General features: G+C 45.3%; 1 protein-coding gene across 4 annotated transcripts in view; it reads left to right on the forward strand.

Annotated features, from left to right (window-relative positions):
- Window positions 1-18,503, forward strand: part of TENM1 (teneurin transmembrane protein 1) — a 1,699,828-nt gene that overhangs the window by 1,109,477 nt on the left and 571,848 nt on the right. The window lies entirely within an intron of this gene.

The following is an 18,503-nucleotide window of genomic DNA, read 5'->3' on the forward strand; positions in this document are numbered from 1 at the left end:
TTGATATGCAGCTTCCTCTTCTAATTTAAAACAAGGTAAAGGTTTTATTTATGCCAAGACAACCGGAAGTCCTGAGAAAAGGACAGTTTTCTATAACATGCAAAAGGAAGGATGAATGCTCTATGAGAATTGGCCAGTGGAAGCAGCAAGCTTTCAGGGGAGAGCTGTCTTGCAGCATGTCCACTGAGGGCAGCTGTACCACCAAGGGATTGGCCAGCAGGTCTGGGTCTCTGCCATCTTGCCTGCCAGCACTCTAGTAATTCACCCCCTACCCCAAAACCTTTTCCCCGTCCCAGGCCTTGGCCACAGCAGCAGAAGGAGGAGAGCAAACAGGCCACTGGTGAGCTGAAGGATATGGCTGGGGGTGGGGGAGAAAACATGCTTTTGGCCTCCAGCTTCCTGCTGCCCGCCCCACCTACCTAAGGCCCTGCTTTAAAGGACCTGGGCAACACTGGGATAGTCTGTTAGTTGAAATATATTGTAGATATTCACATTGGAAATATTTAAATCTTTATTGCCCAAATGAGAGGATTATTTTGGAGAGTAGGAAGATCTTTGCTGATTTATGATATCTCTAAATTTCTGTTGTATAGTGACTGTAAATGTTGTCTCTTCTTTATATATGGAATAGTGATTATATATTAAATTTCTCTTAAAGCAAATGTTTGTTTATATTTTGACTCCTTGTTACAGTAATTTGTACAGTTTGTTGTATTTATTTCTTATTAAATCCCATAGTCAAAGTTAGAATGCTAATGAATGTCCATATTTTATCATAAGAGGATTGAAGTTTTGGATCAGAGGGTTTATTGTGTAAGTGTGATGCTGAGTAGCCCTAATGTATTTGACATTTTAAAGAGAAAAATATATAACATAATTTATATTATTTTATTCAGGGTCAACAGTTGCTTATAAGCTATGTATTTGGAAGAAAAGGCATGCCGGCCAATTAAGGGGCTTAAAGTTCTCTATGTGGCCATGTCTGCTGCTTTATTGTGGCTCCAAACTACTAGTAAATTTCACTGGCACTGAAAGTACATTTTAATGGTGTTCTATTCATTACACTGTGAAAGAATATCTCCTGAGAATAATTATATTTGTGCAGGTGAAGATTTAGCTTTTACTTTGAAGAATATCAGAGTCTTTGGTAAATACTTCCTCCTCTACTGAGAGTGCCTAATGGGGAGACATCAGTGTCCATTTTTTTTCCCTTCTACATATTTGGCATGAGCAGTCCTTTTAAGAAAGGATAAAATATGATTAGTTTGCTCTGCTTTTCAAAAACAGGTCAAGAATAGGGGTTGATATTGTTTTAAAATTGCCCAAGAACAGGCTACAGGACAAAACTTGTTTTTTTCCATATTTTAATCGTTACATTCCTTTTTGAAGCTATATAATTAAACATACTTCAATTACTTTTTTTTTTTACAAACCAGCTTTTAAAATAAAGGTGTTATGAAATACTGCAGAAAACAGTATTAAGGATGTGAAGGTATAACCAGTTAACTGGTAAGCCTCACCCATAACAGGTGAGGCTTACTGGTTAAGGTTAACCAGTGGGGGCTCAAGCAGCTTCCCTCTTGCTGCAGGCAGGAGGCTTCTCCAGTTGTGCGAGGGGCTCACTGCAGACAGGGGCTGCTCCAGATTGGCTGAAGCATTTACCTGCCTATGGTGGGCCCGAGCATCCCACAGACAGGGACTGCTCCAGGACCCCTGCTAGAGCAGCCTCTTTCCAACACAGGCTCGTTCCAGCACTGCTGGTGCAGACCTTGCCTATGGTAGGAGAGGTGGGGCTCAGGTAGGGGCTGATCTGGCTGGGCTGGAGCAGGCATCTCTCTCTCACTCTCACACACACACCCCTCTCGCCTTTAGTGGGTTAACCGGTTAAACAATATGTTTAACCGCAAGCCAGTTAAATGGGATTATATTATCTAGAGATGTAAAAAGAAAGTACAAATTGCACCTCTGAAATCAAGTATTCTCTGCTCTGGTAACATCTGTGGTCCGGCATGACCACGGATGTTCCAGGATCAGAGAGTCCTGGAGCACTGCAGTAGGTAGGGGTCAGCGTGCAGCTCATCTGGGCTGTGGGAGGCGGTGGGGCAGGAGCCAGTTTGTGGCTCAGCTGGGCTATGTGTGTGTGGGGGGGGGCAGCGGGAGTAGATGCATGGCTCAGCTGGTCTGCGGGAGCTGGTGTGCAGCTCAGCTGGGCTGGGGAAGGGCAGGAGCTGGTTTGTGGTCAGCTGGGCTGCAGGGGGAGGGCAGTTAGCCTCGTGGGAGAAGGTGGCAGGAGGGGACCAGCAACAGGGGGCTTGGCATGACCTCCCCTGAAAAATTCCTCATCTGGGAGTGATCAGGTCCTAGGGGTGCAGTATTTTTTCCTAATTTTTCTCTTTGTCTTACTATGTGTGGTGGGGTACCTAATCCCTCACCATTCGACCCTGGGGCCAAGACCTCCACCCACAGGCCCTGAGGCCTAGTCTCTTAGACACAGGCCCTGAGGCCTAGTCTTTCACCGGACCTGCTCCTAGTCCGGGATCTGGGAAGAAGGGTAGGGAGGCCCAGGCCCACACTTTCCACCAGCCCCAGCCCAGCCCAGTGGTGGGTGGTTCCCACCAGTGGCTCAGCGGGGAGTTCTCCCCAAAATACACTGAGCCTGCAGGGGCTTTTCCTGCTCCCTGCCCTGGGTTCCTTCCTACCCCAACCCCTTGGCCGGCTGCACGCCCACCTGTAGCTGCGGGTTGGGAGACAGTAGCGGCATTGGCAGGCCCAGCATCGAGTGCAGCAGCGGCTGGTGTGGCGACAGAGTCTAGGGGGGCTGTATGGCACAGCTGGTGTTGTGGTCGAGCTCGGCCTGGGGATGGTAGCAGCATGGTCCTGCTGCAGTGGCTGTGGCTTGGGTAGTTGGGCAGTACCTCCTTCTTCTCCGGAGGTCAGCCCCAACTGAGCTGCTCTGCAGGCTTTTATACCTGGACTGCACTGGGTGCATGCCCAGCAGGGCTATGGGGGAGGGGCATAATCCACCCAATTATCCGCTCTCCCCTTGTCCAGTGCAGGATTGGTAAGCTCCATCACACTGTGGATGTGCAAAAGGTTTTCTTAAAGCTTTGAGAAATTTTTATCCTGTAAGAAGGGGTCAAACTCACTGAGTAATTTTGCTTACTAAATTTTATTGCAGTTAAATGTGAAATTTGAATTTGATGTAGCTTTTTAATTTTGGGTTTGTATTTAAAACAGGAGTCTCAAAATCAATTTACATTATGGCTAGTGCAAATTCTGAATTCCTTCTAGCGGACCAATGGGAACCCCTTTCTGGCAACAGACCAAGAGGGGCAGGGGTCTCTGTGCATTCCTTACCCCTCTCTTGTGCATCTCTCAGCTCCTCCTCTTGGTCCATGCATCCTTCCCCTCAAGTCTCCCTTGGCCTTGTCTGCTGCCCCGCTGGGGTGCAGAGGTGTAAGAGTGGCTCTGCACCACTGCTGGCACATCCCAGTAGTCCAGGGCAGGTGTATGCAGAGCTGTTCTATCCATAAGTGTATACGTGAAAATATTAACTCATTTTATGAAACTGATTAGATATCGGTGATGCCAACACTCCTGATTTGGTCACTAGCTTCCTGATAATTGGGCCTTTTTTTTTTCCTGAAAAACCCCAGCCAGTTAGAAGTAAGCCAGATCTGAGAATGTCACCACCTGATATCTCATGTACCGCTGTCAACTGCGATGGCTTGGAATTAGTAGATTATGCTTGCTTGTTGGTGCATGGTATTAGAAAAAAAAATCCCAGCCTTTTTCTTTTTTCTTTTTTCTTTTTTTTTTTTTTTTTAAAGGAAGACTTTAGGTTTTATAGTTTGTGGAGAAACATTAGAAAACATGCCCCAAATTCAGCCAAAGAACTCAAATACGAGAATAAAAAGATTCACGAGTTATTTTTATCTGTGATAAAAGCCAATCTCTTTCTTTTTGTGGAGTGGAAGGGCTGATGCATGAGTTTTGAACTCTAGAGGTTGGAAATATAGTACATGTAAGTTGATAGTGTCTTCCCCTCAATCCGGGGGGACCCCAGGAACCTATAAAAAACATGAAACTGAGTCCTCACCCTGACATCCCTATGTCATTGTTCTGGGATGTCACACTCCTCGCCCAGGGATGTTAAATTTAGTTTAGTCAACTGATCGACTAGTTGATAGATTTTCCATTTACTAGTCAATTAGTCGATATGTGGGGAGCCACAGTAGGGTTAGAGCCCAGCCTGTTGGCTCTTAATTCATTTAAAAGGCTAAAGCATAGCAGGAGGGACCCAGTGTAAGCCGGGACAGCTGATTTTTGTCTCATTCAGGTACCCCTCCCACTGCGCAGCAGCCTTTAATATGCATTTTAAATACATTTAAAAATCTGGTGCACAGCCAGAGGGACCCTGTGTGAGCCGGGAATCAGCTGTCCCAGCTCAAGCTGGGTCCCTCCTGCAGTGCTTTAGCCTTTTAAATGTTTTAAGAGCCAACAGGCTGGGCTCTAACCCCGCTGTGCCTCCCAACTTATTGACTAGTCATTGGAAAATCTATCGACTAGTCGATTAGTTGAGTAAACTAAATTTAACATCCTGTCAGGTCTTAATGCATTTAAAAAGCAGAGACGTTCTAGGACTGGGCGCGAGCTGGGAATCAACTGATTCCCAGCTCATACCTGGTCCCTGCTATCCCCTACCTCTTCTGCCCCCCGCAGAGATGGTGCTGGAGGGAACCGTCTTTTAAGATTGCTCCCCCTAGCACCAGCTCCTGCTCCCCCCCCTTGCTACCTCCGATAGAGGCACCGGGGGTGGGGGGGGGGATGAAGTGACTAGTTGACTTACATCCCTCCCTCTGCCCCCACTAACATCTGTGCCCTTTCACTGGAATCCCTGCTAACATCTTCATCCTCACACTGGGATCCCACATCCCCACCTGGGATAATCAAAAGCGAAATCCATCAGTCCCACCCTGCAGGCTGCAGAAGCGTGTCAGCTAGGGTGGCTCCCTGGCCAGGTCAGTTCACATCATGGCAGAGGCAGCCAATGCAGCTTCCTGGATTGAGCAGTGCCCTCTGCTGCTGGAATTATGTGGGCACTGTGGGCCTGGATACTTCTGAGGGCCATGTGCATGGGTGATTCCCCGAATGCTGTCTCTCTCCCTCTGAGCCCCTGAGTAGCATCCATATGGGCCTTATTAAATAACTTTTTCCAAATATTTCAGGGCTGGAATAGGTAAGTGCTCAGATTACAGATGGCCCTTGAGCTGGGAATTTGAGACTCCTGATTTAAAAATTGTAAGACCGCATCACTATATGAAATAACATTTCTTTCTTCTACCTGGAATCTGTAGTGACTAACTTTCGCTGAATTTTCTGGCTGTTCTCATGACATTAATCAAGATAATGAACTTAACGACAATGTATAGCTGACTTTGTTTCACTGTGTTCTTTGTTCATTTCTGATTTGAGCTATCAGGTTTCAGAAAAGATCCAAAGGGATAAAGTAGTGTGGTATTTATTCTCTCTGTATCTATCATAGACCTTTACAACATAATGAGTTATTCTGATATTATCCCCTCAGCAGTAACTCCTATGCAGACTCTTCGATGTTGGAAACCTGTTCTATTGCAAAAAACGAATGTTAGTCACTTACCCAGTACACTAGAATTGTCCATTTACTCTTAAATAATTCATAGGATTTTAAACTTCTACCTGAACAACTAGTGGAGTCTATCAGAACTGATCCCGGCTTAACATTTCTTCTGAAGGATGTCACATTTCTAACAATGCAGCATCTTTGTATCTCTCCATTGCAGTAATTAATTGTGTATAACCCTAGTTTTGGCAATGTATTGGATTGCATTTTCTCCTGATGCAGAGGTCAGAGTATTGCCCCTTGCTCAGACTGATGTAATAAACCCTTTTCATTAGTATTTAACTATAAATAAATTAGAAGCAAGAAAATAAGGACTTCATTGTACATTCAGATTTTAGTTGAAACTTGTTATTTTTCTTTATAAATGGTTGTACAATAGGCTCTAAGTTTTCAGCATGGTATATTAAAGAATGTGCTATATGGCTATGTTAATGAAATAGCCAGACTTTAAATTAAAGTACAGGCAGTCCCCGGGTTATGTACAAGATAGGGACTGTAGGTTTGTTCTTAAGTTGAATCTGTATGTAAGTCGGAACTGGCATCCAGATTCAGCCGCTGCTGAAACTGATCAGTTTCAACAGCGGCTGAATCTGGACACCAGTTCCGACTTACATACAGATTCAACTTAAGAACCCCAGGCGTCCCCAAGTCAGCTGCTGCTGAAACTGATCAGCAGCTGATTCCAGGAAGCCCGGGGCAGAGCAACTCTGCCTCGGGCTTCCTGTAGTCAGCCGCTGGTCAGTTTCAGCAGCGGCTGACTTGGGGACGCCTGGGGCAGAGCAGCTCGGGTGCTGCTGGGTTGGTCCAGTAGCGCGGCCGCTCCTCGGCGCTACTGGACCAACCCAGCAGCACCCCAGCTGCTCTGCCCCAGGCGTCCTGATTCAGCCACTGCTGAAACTGATCATCAGCGGCTGAATCAGGACTCCTGGGGCAGAGCAGCTGGGGTGCTGCCGAGTTGGTCCAGTAGCGCCAAGGAGCGGTGCTGCAGGACCAACCGGCAGCGCCCCACCTGCTCTACCACAGGCCCCGGGCTTTGCTCCACGTCTCCCTGGTCTGCTGGGTGGGGGGGCACTAGCTGCGTCCCCCCCAGCAGACCAGGGAGACGCGGAGCAAAGCAGCGAAGGACCTGGGCCAGACCGCGGCGATTCCAGATCAGCGCTGCGGCCCGGCCCCGGTCCTCCGCTGCTTTGCTCAGCATCTCCCTGGTCTGCAGACCAGATCAGCTGGAAGCGCCGCGGGTCCGGCCCCGGGTCCTCCGCCGCTTTGCTCAGCGTCTCTCCCTGCTCTGCAGACCAGGGAGACGCTGAGCAAAGCGGCGGAAGACCCGGGCCGGACCCACGGCGCTTCCAGATCAGCGCCGCGGGTCCGGCCCGGGTCCTCCGCCGCTTTGCTCCCCGTCTCCCTGGTCTGCTGGCTCCCCCCGCAGACCAGGGAGACGGGGAGCAGCTTTTCTCGCCCCGGAGGAGGCGGGCGGCGGGACCAGGCGTCCCGCCGCTCCAGTCCTCCGGGGCGAGAAAATTCCCGTTCGTAACTGCGGATCCGACATAAGTCGGATCCGCGTAACTCGGGGACTGCCTGTAACAAAAAAGGCAGGTGTGATTATCTTAGTACACCTAATTATTTATTAAAGTGATAGGCTAACAACCATTTGCGAAAGCCTGACGTAGTGTATGTTGCCAGAATCTTTGCAAGATTCTTGATTTACTTCTGTGTCAGTCCTAACTAATATTCTAGTTTTAAGCCTCTGCTTGAACTCAGATTGCCAGCCATGTTGCATTGAGCCAAATTTAAATGGCATCTTTTAACCAGAAAGAAAAGAGTTTGCAATCTTATCCATATGCTGTAGCTGAAGTCATTGCTACTTTAAACAGATGCTGACCTCCTTATCACCAACTAATAAGAACCAGTTATTCTGAAACTGATTTCAAAATTTTGAATAGCAGTACTTATTTGGTCCTTACACTGCCAAGAAGCTAGCTCTGTTCTGATAGAACAGGTTGATTCTTACAAATTTATTTTGATAATTAAGCAAGAACTGTGAACCTTGCAAGTATGATATTGAGTGATAAGATCCTATCTAGGATGTGTCCTGCTGAAATATTTTAGAGCCTTGTGTGCCTTGTGCTGAGTAGAAAATGAAACCAAGGCATCTCTGGAGACCTTAAGTTCAAAGTTTTTTGTTTTTTTCTTTTTTTTTCTTTTACCGTGTCACCTTTCTGTCAGTGGTTATCATGAAGATAGAGTGATAAGTAAGCCTACCTGGTTGTGTTTTTATTTTTCAGGATCTCCATCAGTTAGCCCTGAGGCTTTAGTTCTGCAAGCAAAGATTACATTAGATTTGTTGTATTTAAACATACAGAATGTCAGCACTGTCCAGTATCTACATATGAATAAAATTTGAGACCTGGCTTAATACCCTTCACTTTATTCATCCAAAATGATCCCACTGAAATAAAAACTTGTACGAGTAAATTTTATGAGGTTTGGATTATTGTATAGAATGTCTAGCAGTGGCTCTAGATTAACATCAAGTAGACATTGGAACTATTTCTAAAATATTAATTATAGGTTTAAAAAGTGTTTTCTGAACATGATATAATTTGGTGCTTTTTCGGCTGTAAAGCTTTTGGGACATAATCTTCACTTTAATCCATCCCCGATATCCTTTTACTCCCAAAAAGTTGGCATAAAATGTAGCTTTTTGCACAGGTGACTGGACTTTACATGGTGTATATCAGATCTGTAAGGAGGAAAATTAGACTTTTTTAATGTTACGTGCTTTAGTTTTTTAAATCCAGATCTGCTCTTCAATAAATGCACATATGGTTGAGTCAGAGTTCACAGATAAAGATAGTACAACATTAGGGTTTTAGCTGGAAGTGCTGGTAGTAACAGTAATATGGATAAAGCCTGTCATGCATATTCTGTAACACTCTGTAATCTGAGAAACATTGAAATCAAACTTGTAGAACTGAATTAGAGATGTGTGGGTATTAAAATACTCAGTTCCCTCCCATTTAAAGGCAGACCATCTGTTGTTTCCAGCTGTACTGTTTCCTGAAGCAGTATTCTGGGAATGATATTACAGCACCAACAAATAATTGATTTTAGTCCTGTACCATCATTCCCAGAAGTACAGAACTACCTGTCATTGGTAGTATTTCTATTGTTGATCCTACATTGTTGACAGGAGACATAATATAATATAGATTACTATAAGTAAAAGTGGCAAATATAGCTGTTTAAAAGTTATCAAGAGATACCACAAATGCAGATATGCAAATATTTTTTGAGCATTTGAAGCAGTTTTACATTGAGTATTATTTTCCTTAAATATTGTTAGGAATATGTAATCACAAACAAAATTAAACACATTGGGTTAACTCTTTAATTTTTGTTTATTAAAATAAATATTATACAATGTTTTGAAGACTCCAGCAGTATGCCTAAAACCAAGTATTGCACACCTTAATCTACTGCTGTCTGTAAAGCAGCGGGCTGTCACCTCCCGCAAGACCACTGCTTGCCTCATTAATACCACTGGAACAAATTATCACTTCATAGCCCAGAAATCTTCTATAGCAGTTGTGGTGATTGATGTAACAAGGCTTAAAAATAATGATGAAACGCATGTTCCAGAAGACAGATTCAAATGGCAGGATCTTCAAAGGCAATTAAATATGACACAGCAGGAGTCATCCTAGAATAATGTATTTTCAAATAAATGGCAAGATGAGTATGATGATCTACTCTACTCTTGTTCTACTTAAATTAGTTTTGTGTGCAATAATTATCCCTGAAAAATAAGTGTCCAGGCATAAAAGATTTTTTAGATTTTTTTTTTTTTTTAGTACATTCAAAAATATTGACCAAAAAAAAATGGAATGTGAAGAAGTGGGTTGTGCCCACGAAAGCTCATGATACCATTTATATTTTTTGTTAGTCTCTATGGTGCTGGAAGACTATTTGTTGGGTTTTTAAAGGTTTTTTCCATAAAATCATGACAGGTATGGAAAAAATGAATAAGGAAAAATTATTTACTTGTTTCCATAACATAAGAATTAGGGGTCACCAAATGAAATTAATAGCTATCAGGTTGAAAACAAACAAAAGGAAGTTTTTCTTCATGTAGCACAGAGTCAACCTTTGGAACTCCCTGCCAGAGGATGTTGTGAAGACCAGGACTTTAACAGGGGCTTCAAAAAAGAACTAGATATATTCATGGAAATTAGGTCTATCAATGGCTATTAGCCAGAATGGGCAGGGATGTCTCTAGCCTCTGTTTGTCAGGGGCTGGAAATGGAAGACAGGAGAGGGATCACATGATGATGACCTGTTCTGTTCACTCCCTCTCGGACATCTGGCATTGGTCACTGTTGGAAGACAGTATACTGGGCTAGATAGACCTTTGGTCTGACTCAGTATGGCCCTTCTTAGGTTCTTACATTCTCTTTCTAGGATTTAAGTGTAGAACTACTGTTTATATAAGCTTTTGGGAATAACCGAAACCACCTAGCTTAATTCGTAGTGTAGTAGTGAAAATATTTCAGAAAAGACTACATCTGTTCCTCTGATTACCCTGACTTCTTCCTATAATCTAATAATACACAGAAAAATTCTGACTAAATTAGTCTTTTGCTAGCCAAAAAACCTTTCCAAACCTACTTAACATATTTTAAATTTTGCTATGGGAGCTCCTCCATTGGAAAGCTGCCTCAGATAATTCTGACTTCTCCTCTAGAAGGTCTGAACAGTGTTTAAAATAAATATTACACACATATTACACTGTGTGCTGTGATTTTATTTAAAGAGTTACTGTAGTGCTTGCTAGGGAAAAGAACCTACAAAGTAGACAGTTTAATAAAGGTGTAGCTCTTGCCTTGTTTTTGAGGGATAACTCAGAATGCTAGCTAAATGTCTGATATGACATTCCTATTATCTCCTCTTTTTGTGAGTATTTCAGTCACTATTTCAGAAGTTTAAGAGCTACATTGTTTGCACAAGCCACAGGTTCTAAATCAATGTGCAATTTTGGTGCAGATTCTTAATAGAGACTATGGCAAGTGCTGTGAAAAGAAACCTAGGAATTGTAGACTTTTAGCTGAGTTCCAAACTATTTTTTGAGAAAGTCCAGAAGGAACTAGTTCATATTAAAGACGTGCAAATTTTAAACTTGAAAAGTACTGATGTAACTAAACTAGAAGAACACTAACTAACATGGTGAGTATGAGGTTTTAGGCTTTATAAATAAATATATATGAGAGATGTAAGATAGTGTGTAATTGAATAGTCGTGTAACTGCATGAAATCTTAGTGGTCACATAACTATTCAATAGTCCCTGGGGGCGGGGCCGGCAGGTAGTGCACTCCTGGTGAGCCCCCTGCAACCTCACATTGCTGTGTCTGTATCAGAGGCAGTAGCACAGGGTAGCAGTCAGGAGCTAGTCTGTGAGGGGAGCCAGTTTAAAAAACAGCTCCCCATGTAGACTGGCTGTCTGCCACCCCATACTGCTGCCTACAATACAGAGACAGCAGCGTGGGCTTGCAGGGGGCTCCCCGGGAGTGCATGGCCTGCCAGTTCTTCCCCCAGGGACTATGGAATAGTCATGTAACCACTAAGATTTCATGAAGTTACACTACTGCCTCCAATACAGAGGCATTTAAAGCGGCTCCCCCCAGCACCGGCTCTTGCCTGCCCCTCCTTGCTGCTTCTGTAGGAAGCAGAAAGGGTGGAGGGGCAGGCAGGTCCACGGGTCCACATATCAGCTTCAGCCTGCCTCCCTCCCCCTCCACACTGCTGCCTCTCTATCAGAGGCAGCAACACAGGGGTGGGACGAAGGCGGATCTAGTGCTCATGGGGAACCTGCTTAAAGGCCACTCCTCACAGGCACCAGTTCTCAATTCCACACACACACACCCCACCTTCCTGCCTCTGATACAGAGTCAGAAAGGGATGTTTGTGCCCGTAGTCAACAAGATTAACTGATAAACCCAGGCTTATTGGTTAATCATGTAGTCAACTACATTTTAAGATCCCCAATATGTATCATGAGAGCTGAAATAAAAGGTCTAACATTGAGTGATTTCTGCCCTACTCTTCTTTCAGTTGGTTTGCTGGCTTTAAATCTACAGTTGAGTAACTAACACTCTTTTCCTCCTACCCCTTGAAAAGCAGAACATCTACTGAGAGTAACAGTAAAACAAATGTTGATTAATTCTCAACTGAAGTTCATTTTGGGAAGAACCAGGATAAAAGTAACATTTTCAAAAAGACTGAATCTTGTAAATTGATTAAATGCTCAAGTCCATTACTTATAATTTCAAATGCAGTTGTTGAAATTAGGACTGCCATTTATCACAATTCATTCATGTGATCAACTCAAAAATTAATTGTGATTAAAATTAATCATGATTAATTGCAGTTTCAATTACATTAAAAAGAATATCAATTGAAGTTAAATATTTTGCATTTTTTTACATTTTTAAATATATTAATTTAAATTACAACACAGAACACAAAGTATACAGTGCTCCCTTTATATTATTATTACATATATTTGTACTGTAAAAATCATAAAACAAATAGTATTTTTCAGTTCAGATCATACAAATACTGCAGTGCAACCTATCATGAAAGTGCAATTTACAAGTGTAGATTTTTTTTGTTAATTTTTAAATAATAAAAAAAAAACTTTAGAGCCTACAAGTCCACCGAGTCCTAAGAAATTGTGATTGAAGCATGAAGGGACATATGACTCCTAGCATATCTGTCACGTAAATGTCTTGCGACACATGCTACAACAGTGCCATGTTAAATGCCTATGTTCGCTTTCAATTGACATTATAATGACAACATTACCTCCTGCAACTGTGAACAAACATGTTTGAGCAATTGTCTGAACAAGAAGTTGTACTGAGTGCACTTGTAGACTTTAACATTTTACATTGCTGAATGCAGTTATTTTTGTGTATACAATTCCACATTTGTAAGTTCATGTTTCAGATAGAGATAAGTACTTGTAAAGAGGGACTTACAGTGTGAGTATTTGTAATAAAAAAAATAAATATAAAGTGAGTACTACACTTTGTATGCTCGTTTGTAATTTGAAAATGTAGAAAACATACTATGACGGGATGAGGTCACAGAAGACCCCTTTGGGCGGGGGCTTCCTGGAGTGCTGACATGGCCACTGCCACCCTCCTTTTTGCTCTGTGGGGTTTCTCGCTGCCCTGTCCTGCTGGGCCAACTTCCTGGTCTCCCCCAGTCAAGGCACAGAGCTGAGAATCGCCGCCTCCCAAGAAGCAATGCAGACACTGAATCTCTTCAGGTCCAAGGAAAATACAGTTTTGGGCCCAGCTTCCTGGGATGCCACTCCCCAAATGGGATCAAAACCCCCAATGAATTATTTGGGTAAGCCCCCTTTAATAATGAAAGGGGGAATGTATACACTGATTCCTCCCCCAGGTAATAATTATTTATATTGGGATTGATAGAAAATAAACATGATTTTTATTAAGTACAGGCAATAGGATTTGAGTGGTAACAGGTGAGAACAGGCAGAGCAAAGTAGATTACAAACCCAAACAAACAAAAGACACGTAGGTACTTCTACACTAAAGCTTCTGTACAAAGTTATTATAAACTTACTACAAACTTACTCTAAAACTTCAGAGGGGTAGCCAAGTTAGTCTGTAACTGGAAAAACTTAAACATCAAATAATCTTGCAGCACTTGAGAGACTAACAAAAAATTTAGGGTATGTCTATGCTACAGCGCTATTTCGAATTAACTTAATTTGAAATAGTTAATTCGAATTAAGTTAATTCGAAATAACACATCTAGACACAAAAACTAATTCGAAATAGCGTTTTTCTAATTCGAAATAGCGCATCCACATTGAATGGACCCTGAATTGAAGGTAAGGCTGTCCAGAACCAGTGCTGGCAGGGCATCAGGGTCAGACTTAGTGTGTGGGGCTGCGGCCTCAGGCTATCCGAGGTCTGTTCTTAAAGGTACCCTACCCCCCATCCCAGACAGACAGTTCTCAGGTTTCTTTGCTTGCTGGTCTACCTCGCTGAGGGACAGCAAAGCATTTGTGTCTCAGAGTGCTCTGCTTGCCCTCAGGACACCACGGCACTCTGCAAAATGGAACCAGACTTGTCCCTGAGCACGCGGTGAGTCTCGTAGGGTCGTTGCCTTCAGCCCGGCTGCACTTGCAGCAGGCTGCCATCCGGGAGGTCCATCGGGGGACTGACAGGATCCAGGAGGCCCTGCGGGAGAGCGTCCACCCCAAGGAGCTCTCGGAGCCACCCTGGTCCTCTCCATTGGGGGCTCTTGCCCCATTCCTCCTTCATGTCCTTCCACTTAGCCCTCCCTAGCCCCCCTTCCTGATGTCAAATAAAATACACGTTTTTTCATAAACACTAACTGTCTTTATTTAACAAAACTGGGGAGGAGGAATGAAACTCTGGGGAGACTGGGGAAAGGAGGCGGGAGAGGGGAGGAGGAAAACTGGGAGGAGGGAGCTAGAAGGGGGAAGCAAGGAGAAGAAGGGGCAGGGGAAGCTCAGTGCTCCGGGGTGGGGGTCTCATCGGGCCACATGTCTCCCAGCACGGCAGGTGTGGGGGCCTCGGCATCCCTGGAGGGATGAGCAGGAGGGTGTAAAGGTTGAGGTGGGGAGGTGTGGAGATTGAGGAGGAGGGTGAGGAGGGAGAGATAGGAGGGGGGGCAGGAGTGTGAAAAGAAACAGTAGCTGGGGGGGGCAGCAGGCGCTGGGATGGCATGGGCAGCACGCTCTGCAGCAAGGCACATAGCACGGTCCTGGGCAAGGTGCTCCTGGCAGAGCTGCAGGTCCTCCTGCACCCAGGCCTGGATGGTGCGGTGAGGGCTCGAAGGGCGCCCAGATGCTGATCCTGGTACCCCTGCCGCGTGCTGGTGGTCCGGAGGAGCCCTCGGGTGCGGGAGCATGTCCCAGGCGGGGTGGTGTGCCCTGCACGTGCAGCTGTGGAGAAAGAAGGGGAGTGGTCATTTCTCCTTGGGGATGTAGTGGATGATGCCCAGTGCTCCCTGCGAGGTGTGGATGACCGTGCATTGCACCGTCAGAGCCGACGTGCTTCCACAGAGGCCATGGTCTGGATGTCTGGCTCTCCCTGGGAGTGGAAGCTGCCCCAAGACCCCTCCTTGGGAGTGGGAGCTGTCCCTATGCTGTGTATAGTGCGGCCAAGGTGGGGGGAGATGTCCTCTGCCTCTGTGTAGAGCAGGCGTGTGAAGGGAGGGCGTCCTGCTGGGACCCGCCCTGGGGTCGGGAGTGTGTCAGGTCTCTTCACACACACATGTGCCTATTGGGCCATGTCCCCTGGGTGTCACGTAGCTGGAGCCACCTGCCCAAGGGTGGCATGGCACATGCTCGCACGTGCACAGATGGCTGTGTGATCCGCGGGAGGCATAGCCCACGCGCGTGGTCCTTGGTCTCCCTCCCTGCCTCCCTCCCCCCGGGTACGGGACAATGTGGCATTTACCTGGTATGGCCTCCCTAGATGACTCTGCCGACTCCGGTGCTGGGACAGCTGGTGGTGGCCACTCGGCTGCGCCTGGGTCAGGGTCCTCAGCTCCTGGCTCGCTGCCTCCCAGGCTGGCGCGGACTGCCCTACGCCCCCCCGGATTCAGTCGAGGGTGGGGAAGTAGGGGCAGATGTCAGCCCCTGTTGCAGTGCCGCCCCAGTGGCCCTGGCGTACGCCTGCGGCAACTCTTTAATTTTGAGGCACACCTGCTCCTGGGTGCGCCTGTGGCCTTTCCTGGCCATGGTGGCCGCTATGCGGCTGTAGACGGCAGCGTTCCTCTGCCTAGTGTGGAGATCATGGACGTTGGGGGCCTCCCCCCAAACTTCAATGAAGTCCATGATATCCGCACTAGTCCACGAGGGTGTCATGATTATGAGGGTTAGCCAGCAGCCTGGGGACTAAGGGGTTAACTACACCTAGCCAGGTGGAGTGACCAGTAGGAATGTAGGAGGGAGTTTCAACCTGGGACAAAGGAATTTGGGTTTTTCCTTTGCCCTTTTGTCTCTCTGGGAGAGTTCTCTGCAGCTACAGAGAGGGACAAGCATGTCTCTCTCTCTCCAAGACACCATTCTTCATTTTCTGTAAGTAGGGTAAAGTTTAGGTAGTTTCGTTAGGTTTTATTGTTTTAAGGGTTGGGTATGGGATCTGAGATCTGGCACTGCTTAAAAGATGTTTTGGCTTTTCTTTGTAACTAAGTTCTAGGCCCATGGAGTTTCTCCATGAGTATATTTTGTTACCTCCCTATCTAGTCATTATGTTTGCAACAGGAATATTGTTGTAATAATAAAAGTTCTTTCTTTTCTTTTTATTAACCTGGCAGTGGTTAATTGTGTGCCTTGATTTTTATTTTAGGGGTAAGATTTCCCAAATGATCTTTCCCCTGATTTCTTTATCAACATTTGGGTGGAGGCAGCGGAAGTTTTATTCCCAAGATCTAGGTTTTTAAGATCTTGGGGGAAGTTTTAGACCAAAGCCTGGTAGATAAGGCTTTGGGGTACACTTGCTGGCCCCCACTTCTGCATTTATCATGCCAGAGTGGGGAAGGAGCCATGACAGAGGGCATGCGCCGTCTACGGCCCCTGGCTGGCCCCTGAGTGCTGGGGGACTGGGCGGGGGACGGCTGGCTGCCACTGGATGGCATTGTGCAGCCATTGGGTGAGGGGCTGCGGCTGCTGGCAGGCCTGACTCTAGCACATGCCCAGTGGCCAGACTCTACCCCTTTAAGGGCCTCAGGGCTGGGGGAGAGGAGAAGAGTTTTCCTGGTTGTGCCCAGAGTGGCCACCAGGAGAAACTGGGAAGGGCTGGAGGCCCCCTAATTTGAAATAAGTGCTGTGTAGACACTTATTTCAAATTAACTATTTCGAATTTGGTGTTATTCCTTGTAGAATGAGGTTTACCAAATTCAAAATAAGTGCTCCACTATTTTGAATTTATTTTGAAATAGCGGTTTGACTGTGTAGATGGTATTTGAAGTTACAGCTTCTCTCCGACTTACGAACCAGTTACGGACCAAGTGATTGGTCGTAACACTGTTTATTTGTAAGTCGGACCCCATAGAGTTAAACATGACCGCGCTGTTCATAAGCGCGGATCGCGTTCGTAACTCGGGGTCCGCCATTTACGACAGCTTTGGTCATAACTGCGAACAGTCGTAAGTCAACCGTTCGCAACTCGGGGACCAGCTGTAATTCTAAATAACTGCTGTTATTTCAAATTAACTTTGTAGTGTAGACATACCCTTAGATAGTATTGTTTCTTTCTTGTCCAACCCTTCTAAAACCAGGGCTGTTCCTCACCTTGGGGTCTTTGGTTCCTTCCTCCTACTTACCTATTGTTTTTAAAGATTCCCTTATTGCATGGCAAGTTACCTGGCCCCTTCCTACCAACCACTGCTAAGACTTAAGGACAAAAGGCTATTTGCATATGATTGTCCAGATACTGAGGCCTCCCTTGATGACTTTCATGCACGTTTAAAACCCATAAAGTATTCCCTACTCCATATGTCTAATTTTACACACACCAAAATAAGATAAACAGATCCAGTGGATTAAGACATGAAAATTAATAGGTTACATGAAGTAATTTGCTCAAAGCATTCATGTCCATAAGTCCATTTCAGAAAGCATGGGGGATGGGGTGGTGAACTGTCTCACATCCTAAAGATTTAAATAAATGGTAGTATATTATTGCTTAACAGTGCAATTAAACATTAATATTTTTGAATTGATTATCAGCCCTAGTTGAAATTAGTGATGTAAAGGTTAACCAGTTACCTGGCAGGCAGCTTATTAGCCTGTTTACAAGGTAACCTGTCAAATGGGCCCAGCCAACTGGACCCTGCCTTCGGCAGCAGTAAGCTAGAGCAGTCCATAATAGTTAACCAGTTAAACAAAACGTTTAATTGGTTAACTATTTTAGAGGGAATTTTTACATTCCTAGGTGAAATATGCTTCATATAGAATATTGCTCTAGAGAGGAGGGATTGAAGATAAGTTACGTTTGGAGTGAACCTTCTTTTTAAAAATTATTATGAGGGAGGTATACATATACTGCACCAGTAATTAAAATGCTAAGCGACTGCTCTGCACCCCAGCATACTAAGCCTGCCACACCTGCAAAACATGCATGGCTTAGAGGAGGATCTCAAAAGGAGAGTAGATAAGCTAAGTAGGGCAGCAGATAGGGGAGGTGAACTGACCAACACTCTGAGCTCCTGTGAAGATGTTCTTGATGCCTGGGACCTGACTGTAGGCGTGTGGCTAAACACAAATGGAAGAGACTTGGGGTTCTCAGAAGACTTCTCTTGATTTACAATTATTTACTGTCTTTACTTAACCTGTTGTGAAAGAAGAATCTGATAATAAGTGGAGCAGTGAGGCAGCAGTGTAGCATTTTGGTGGTGCAGGACTTAGCTGCTTATACTGGGCTATAGATTGGAACATGGTGGAGCGACTGGGTCCACATCTCTCAATAAGTCCCTGGAGCAGGGGTGGGCAATAATTTTTCATGGGGGGAAGGAGCACTCCAAGATTTTGGAACGTGGTCAAGGGCTGCACTCTTCCATGTTCTGGGAAGGAGTTTGGGTGAAACAGGCAGTTATGACCTGGGGCATGAAGCTGGGGTGCAGGAGTTTGGGTTGTGACCTAAGGCAGGAGGGGATTGTGACCTGGGGCAGGATTGGGGTGCAGGATCTGGGAGGGGTATGGGTTCAGGAGTGGTGCAGAGGATTTGGGTTATGTGTGGTGGTAGTAAATTGGGGCTAGGGTGCCAGAGACAGGTT

Source organism: Pelodiscus sinensis, chromosome 13 (assembly GCF_049634645.1).
Source record: "Pelodiscus sinensis isolate JC-2024 chromosome 13, ASM4963464v1, whole genome shotgun sequence".
In the NCBI taxonomy this organism is placed as follows: domain Eukaryota; kingdom Metazoa; phylum Chordata; order Testudines; family Trionychidae; genus Pelodiscus; species Pelodiscus sinensis.